Genomic DNA, 7,706 nt, shown 5'->3' on the forward strand with positions numbered 1-7,706 from the left:
TCCTCTAGCTGGTGAAAGCTCATTGAAAATGCGTTCTATTAACTGCATTATTGAGGTAGTATGGAGTGTTTTAGAACAGAAATAATAGTATGTATAAGTAGGCAAGTCCATTATAAGCGGTGAATGGCGCTCACTGGAAATAAGGCCATGTTGATTTGATTATATAATCCGGATATAATATATGCGGGGGGAAGGGGGTAGATGATCTACACAAGCCTGGTCTAGTCTCATATTCTCTCGCGAGATCATTCTCAGCGTCCAAGATGTACTGGTAGACATCGAAAATTTGGAGGTACGTTCTCTGCCTTTAATAAACAGTCACTGTTAGAAGAAAAATTGATAGTAACTGTAAACATACGTGACTGATGAACCTTTTCAACGGATATCATAATTATATGATATGGATGATATCCGCGCACGCATCAATGCCGTTTCCAAAATGAAAAAAAAAGACGTTTTCAACCATACTCTAAATTGTACAAAGCAGCTTCAAAATAAGAAAATATATGCAGTGGATTACAAAATTAAATATTGGACGTATACTACTGTCCTTATACATATATATATATATATATATATATGTATGTATAAGGACAGTATATATATATATATAACATTATATATAACAATATATATAACATTACAATGTCAAAAAAAGATGTTGAGGAACAAAACGGAAGAATCTATTGTTTGATTAACTATTTTCTGTTTGTTCCGTCATTTGTTCGACCTTCCTGACCACTTTGATTTCATAGTGTCACCTATTTGTAAACAAAAATCCGTTCCTAGATCATAGAACTATATCATATCTTTTTCCGCACCATAGCCTACATCAGGCCTTTCTACTCGGATACATAGATCGTAGTAGTCCTCTGCTATTTGGGGCTGTAACTGGCCCTCTTTTCTGAGGCCGGCGAATGTAGAGCGGGCTTTTATAAGCGAGATTTAATCAGGCTAGGCTCGTACGAAACATAGAAAAGTGATGGCGGACGCACAAGAGTTGTCGTGGCCGAGAAACGGCTACGCTCTCACATCTTCTCTCTATACCTGAATTGCAACCCGTGCTGATCTCTTGTCTTCCTTATAATATGTCGATGAAGCTTAGACATCCAGGTGATAAGATACGCCAAAAAAAAAACTGTTATTTAAGCAACTGGATATGATTTTCGAAACGGTCAGACGTTTCGAACAACATCCGGTGACAGTGTCACTGACGACAAACAACGGATGTTGTTCGAAACGTCTGACCCTTTCCAAAACCATTTCAAGTTGCTTGAGTACTAATAACTGATTTTGTCGCAACTTGTATACTTTCTTTTTATCTCTTAGTTGGATGCTGACACAATCAGGACATAAATTTATGACAAGATGTCTTGGGTAATGACAAACCAATTGAATGAAAATCTGAATCGGTGAGCTCCCATTTGATTCCTCTTTTTACCTTCCCACAAGGGCATTTGAAAAGCATAGTACAAGATGCTTCTCAGTCTCTGTGGATTTCTAAGAAACCTAGCCGAGAGTTTTGCTTAGTTCACATGTGGCCAATATTCGCTCTTATTACACAACGACAAAATCACATTGATTTCATGTATAACATTTTATTCTGACGTGTGAAGGTCACAAATTCTGGATATCTAAAATAAAACAATTGGTTCGGATGCATACTCGACTAACAAGGTCTTACACATACACATACACACAGGGTAGCTGTACTGCATCTACATTCTAATATTCTCTACATAGATTTTGTTTACTCTAGCATAAAAGGTCTTCTACAAATACAACTAGTGATCTATGTACAATACCTACATATCAGCATGAAATAACTGTCTACTTGTCATTTCTGTCCATCCACGAGCAGCGGCTGAATGTGTAGGATCAGGAAGTTGTGTTTTGACTGCTTTTTTCTAGTGTATATCTACAGTAGCAAGATCGATATTATTCGTTTTAGTGAACGCTACCTTTGGTATTGCCACAGCCTTGTTCACATGATTTTTACTGTGTCCTGTGGTGGGCTGTTCTGTCGGTATGTTCGGTACGGGTTGCCCGTGCAGTTCCTCCCGCCGGTAGGTTTGGTACGTTTCCTGCTCCGTGTTGCTCCGTACATGTACCGTGTTTTCCCGTACATGTATCGTGCTGACCAGGGTCCTGTTGTCAATGTTGTCAGGAGTGTTACTGTGTCCTGCGGTGAGCGGGTCTCCATGTATGTTCCGTACGGTTGCCCGTGCGGCTCCTCCCAGTAGGTTTGGTGCGTTTCCTGCTCCGGGTTGCCCGCCCTGCGGATTGCCGCCGTTTCCGCGTCTCATGGTGACCAGTGCCCGGCGGATATCCACCGCAGTTTGCCAGATTCCCTTCCGTAAGTCTGGTGTGCGGAGGATGCTTGCAAACGGGTTGATTGCTGAGTTTGCAGTTATCAGCACGGCTCTTGCGTGGGGGCCGGCTATAACTGGACATCCCCCTTCAATACTCAGGCATATCGGGATGAGTAGGAGAGGTAGGAGCCAGAAGATGAACGCGACCACCACGTAGATTAGCACTGTCCTTGCCTTATCCATACTCTTTTGGAGTTTTCGTTGTGCCTCGAGTTGAGCGATATTGTGAGGCTGATTTTGCCCTGTGCCGTTTTGTCCCTGATTATTTACTTGTTGCTGCGACCCAAACCTTCTCTTATGGCGTTGTTTCAAAAGTACCAGTACGCTAATGTTTGTGAATAAAATGATACTGATCAGCATGATGGCTATGGTGGCTACAAGACCAAGAAATGTCGTATTGTAGAAGAACAGGCAGTTATTTGTGGGTATATCTAGACAGTTCCAACCCATACTTGGTAAGAAAATGATAACGGACAGAACAAGCCATGAGAGGGTACTAGCTAAACCTGCATCGCGCTTCGCAGTGCCAGCATGGTTGTGGAAGTACACATGATACCTTACAGCAACATACGTGTTAACTGATAGTAGCGACAGAGCTGACGCCGACATCACTTGACTATACATCAGAAAAGTCACAATGTTCATCATGCGGTGCATTTTCATAAGTTCTATCTGGTCTACTGTTCGATACAGAAGTCCAATGCCTCCTACCAAGTCGGAAATGGCGAGATTTGCCATGAAGAAGTAGTGCGGTTTGTGGAGTTCTCTTGCTCTGATGACTCCCCACATCACAGCGACATTGCTTGAAATGATGAAGAGTGCCAACAGCCACGAGATGACGGCGGTCGCTGTTCCTAACTCCTCGGTGTTCGCGTACACAGAGCAGGCTTCCTGGGCCACGGCATAGCCTTCGAACAGAGTCTTGTTTTGCAGGTGCCATCTGAGACAAGAGGTTTGCCCGTCGAATTTTTGTTGAACCGCCGGCATCTCTCCGGGAACGAACGGGAAATCAAAACTGTTGTTGAACATGGTGAAGCTAATTCTGGTCTCAAGCAGCACGAGAGAGTTTAGGAACACTGGCGGTGGATGCCTGTATGCGACGTTTTCTTTCTAAGATGAAACGGCAAGACGGAGAATGTACGCAGCTGTATGGCCATATGGCGACGGCTCACGATTAAATTCTAACGCTTCGCGGGTCCTATTTTGGTTCTGCCCAATCGTCTGCGTCATGAGGGGACGCATGTACTGGTTATTACTTCGTAAGAGAGCAAACTAAAGTGGAGGGAAGTCGCAATACTACAAAGCAGTTCCCATGTCTAAGTGTTTTTGGTGAAGTTCATATGTACGGCAGTTTTACGTGTTGAGTGCTAGTAATGTACGCGTGTTAATGTCACTGAAAAGTCAAGCACGGGATGATCTTCGAATACTCAGGATGGAACGCTGTGGTATAGTGAGATATACAATAAAGCAGCTATTTTAAAAATATGCAGATCTTTTGGGTTAGAGTCCATTCCAAGTCACCATGAGGGTTTTTAGGTGATATTTGTAATTAGTCTGAATTATTTTGAATAAAAGAATATCTAAGCCACAGTAATTAGATTCTTTTAAAAAGATTGACTAAGAAAATACTCATCTATTTGAATTCCTTTGAATATTTTAGAAACATTTTGAAAGTATCTGTACATAAATATCTTTATTTAGAATAATTATGAAACCTCTGTGTGATTATTTCACATTTACAAATATTTACAAATATTTGTAAACTTTGCCAAATGGTAAAATTAGTTTATTGCCCCCCATAGAAGTAAGCCCTATTGTTGCATCTGTATATTTTTAGATTTAACTGATGGGCACTGGTGGGTCCTTTGTGATAGGCCATTGTGACATGGCACCCAACCATACTTTGCAAGGATGTGTGAATGACTATCCTCCCCTCCCACCGGCACTGAACCATTTACAAAACATGGTAGAAAATGGTAAATAATGGTAGAATGCAATATGCTGTTATCATTATTTAGAAACCATTAGAAGTATCCAATTCCACACTATGAATATTTTTAAAGTTTTACAGGACCAGGGAAATATTTATAAAGTTGAAACAGTGTTATAAATATTTCTGAAGAATCAAATGTCCTAGACATATAATTACAAAACTTTAAAATCAATTCTAAACAATAGCAACAAACATCCGCATGGTGTCTTAGAATGGACTCTATGATATAATTATTTAGTATGGATGACATCCGCGTGCGCGTCAATTTTCTGCCCTTTCCAAAATAAAAAAAATGCAACCACACTGTAAATCGTACAAAGCAGCTTCAAAATAAGCAAATATGTGCAGTGGATTACAAAAATGATTATTGGAAAACGTATGTTACTGTCATAGAACATTACAAAGTAAAAGAAGATGCGGAAGAACAAAAATGAAGAATCTATTGTTCGGTATACTATCTTAATTCTGTGTGTTCAGTCATTTGTTCGACCTTTCTGACCATTTTGATTTCATAACGAAGGCAACTTTTTTATCCGCAGGCTCACATCAACTTTTGGATTCGCAGAGGATGTCATCCATATAATCAAATCAACATGGCCTAATATACAAATTAATATATCGTACAAAGCAGCTGCAAAATGAGAAAATATATGCCATAGATTGCCCTTATATCATAAAATGCCTATGTCAATTCCAAGATCAAGGAAAAAGATGTGAAAGCTCTAAAATGAAGAATCTATTGTTTGGTGTTCCATATTCATTGCATTCAGTGATCTGTTCAACCTTCCTGACTACTTAGATTTCATAATGAAGGCAACTTTCATTTTCGGCCATTTTTTTATTCGCTCGCTCACACAAGTTTTGGAGTTCCAAGAGGATGTCAGTCATATAATAAAATCAACATGACCTTACGTGGTGGAAAAAGGGAGATGTTCCCAACACCGTGCCCAACCTACTACCATCACGGCCTAAAATACTAGGGCCTTTGTCGTTCATGTGCATGGCGTAGTAGTATATTAGATATAACGCTACATGTATGGCGCGTTGATGTGAGTTACCAAAATAAATGCATGTCTTTACATAAGACTTAGTACTGATTCATGTAATGTAGGGCTGTGTACCTAAATACCCTTACCTGTACCGTACCTATACAGTTGTTTAGGCCTAGACCTTAACATCTGTGCATGCCTGTACCTAAACAATCTAAATCACTATTGAAAACCACTTGTTGTGATTAAAGATATGTAAATTCCAAATCAAAGATGACAATTGTGATAATAGTGCAGTTGAAAATCAAGATTACTTTATTTTGAGGTTTGAATATCTAAATCCTCATACAAAAGTTGATAATTTTTCCCTAAAAAAGACAGTTGGCTACATTTATAACTTTTTTCAATTCATTGATTAAACTTGTTTAGGCACAGGTAACGGTTCGATCCTTTACCTAAGCCCGTTAACCTGTATTTGTACCTAAAATGTCTTTAGGTTCACATGTAGAGTTCTAATGTGATGTTATATCTTTATTGAAAACCTAAGACAGAAGTCAAGAAAGAAAGAAAGAAAGAAGGCTAATATTGTAACACCTTAGAAAGAGAGTTAAACACACATGAACAGTTATTAATATTCTCGTCTTTTGAAACCTTAAGAAGGGATTACATGGCACGTGCGGTGCACAGGTGTGTAAGTCACCAGGTGAGAGTACCTGGTTTACCTGAATTTTTCCTAAGAGATACAGGCCTTTCAAAGGACCTCAGGTAATCTTTTCATCTACCGATCAGCTCATGACGCAAAAGGAAAATAGAAACCCTGGTCTCAAAACGATAAATCTGACCTTTTGATCTTACTTAATACGGCACCAGGTTTTCAGTGCAACGTTTGCGGCTGGCCGTTCCGTACCAGGATTGGGCTCATCAGCCATGCTCGACCCATGGCCATAAACAGGACCGCAACAACTTTCTTACGCCTACAGACCATAATTTGGCATTGCTCATGGAATAGGTCCCTCCATCTGTTGCAGTCTTGGCCCTTCTCCATCAGCTGCCCCCTGCACGTGTAGCCACGTGGAGTCGCATCAGCCTCTAAGTCCTGCCTCCAGGTGTTTAATCTGCCGAACATTTAATCCCACAAAGGAAAATACAGATTGAAACCAGTTGTTCCAATCGTTTAATCTATAGTATATCTTAATCAGTCTGTGGTTTTGAATAAATTCGATGTTTTGAAGCTGGCTTGGTGACACATTGCTTTGCTTCGTTTTGGGTCAGTTCATTTTAGTGCATTGTAAAGTGAGAGTTCGTCACTGCGTGTGCATGTTCTAGAAGTCTGACCAAACCGCCTCATAAAAAAAAGTTATAGACCAGACAATAGACTTAGAGCCGGGGCGAAGTTGCTTCAATTTTTCTCGTTTGAACACGAAGTGTTAGATCGACCTACAGTAGCGGCAACGCCTTTAGAAATCCTGCGTGCAGCCGGGCAAGGTTCGCCGGCCGCGTCCAGCCATCCCTTAGGTACATTCAACGGCCTTCAACTGATTCACGTCGACGCAAGGAAGTCAGGCACAAAGACTTTGTTGTTTCAAACGCGAGATCTTGCGTTTGGGCGAGGGGATTAACAAAATATATTTCAAGAAGGATTTATCTCGAGATTGTCAATAATTCTTCCCTTGAGGATACGTCATCTGCAACTTTCGACAAAGATCACTCAAGGTGTCAACAACAACTGTTTTCGTTGACAATTGAACTCATTGAATTCTTCGATTCTGTCAACAAAACAGAACTAATTGCAAAAGCAATAAGTACGTCTTTCAATTTTATGTTTCTATTGTTTTAGTTCCCGGTTAAACTGCGAGACACGTACAGCCGGCCAGGTCTGTCAAACAAGCCGACACCTATAAACAAAGGGTACTAGGCAGAATACATCCAAATTCCTTTGGATTTTACGATTCTTTCTACGAAACGGAAGTCTGAACTGCTTGCAAAAGAAATCAGTACGTCTTTCAATTTTATATTTTTATTGTTTTAGTTCCCGGTTAAACTGTGAGACATGTACACGTACAGCCAGGTCTGCAAAACTAGCCGACAGCTATAAACAAAGGGTAGGCAGAATATAACCAAATTCCTTTGGATTTTAGGGTTCTTTCTACAAAACGGAAGTCTGAACTCCTTGCAAAAGAAATCAGTACGTCTTTCAATTTTATGTTTCTATTGTTTTAGTTCCCGGTGAGAAACGTACAGCCAGACAGGTGTGCTCAACTAACCGACAGCTATAAACAAAGGGTAGGCAGAATACATCCAAATTCTTTTAAACTTTACGGTTCTTTCTACAAAACGGAAGACTGAGCTACT

This window comes from Branchiostoma floridae, chromosome 3 (assembly GCF_000003815.2).
Source record: "Branchiostoma floridae strain S238N-H82 chromosome 3, Bfl_VNyyK, whole genome shotgun sequence".
Classification (NCBI taxonomy): domain Eukaryota; kingdom Metazoa; phylum Chordata; class Leptocardii; order Amphioxiformes; family Branchiostomatidae; genus Branchiostoma; species Branchiostoma floridae.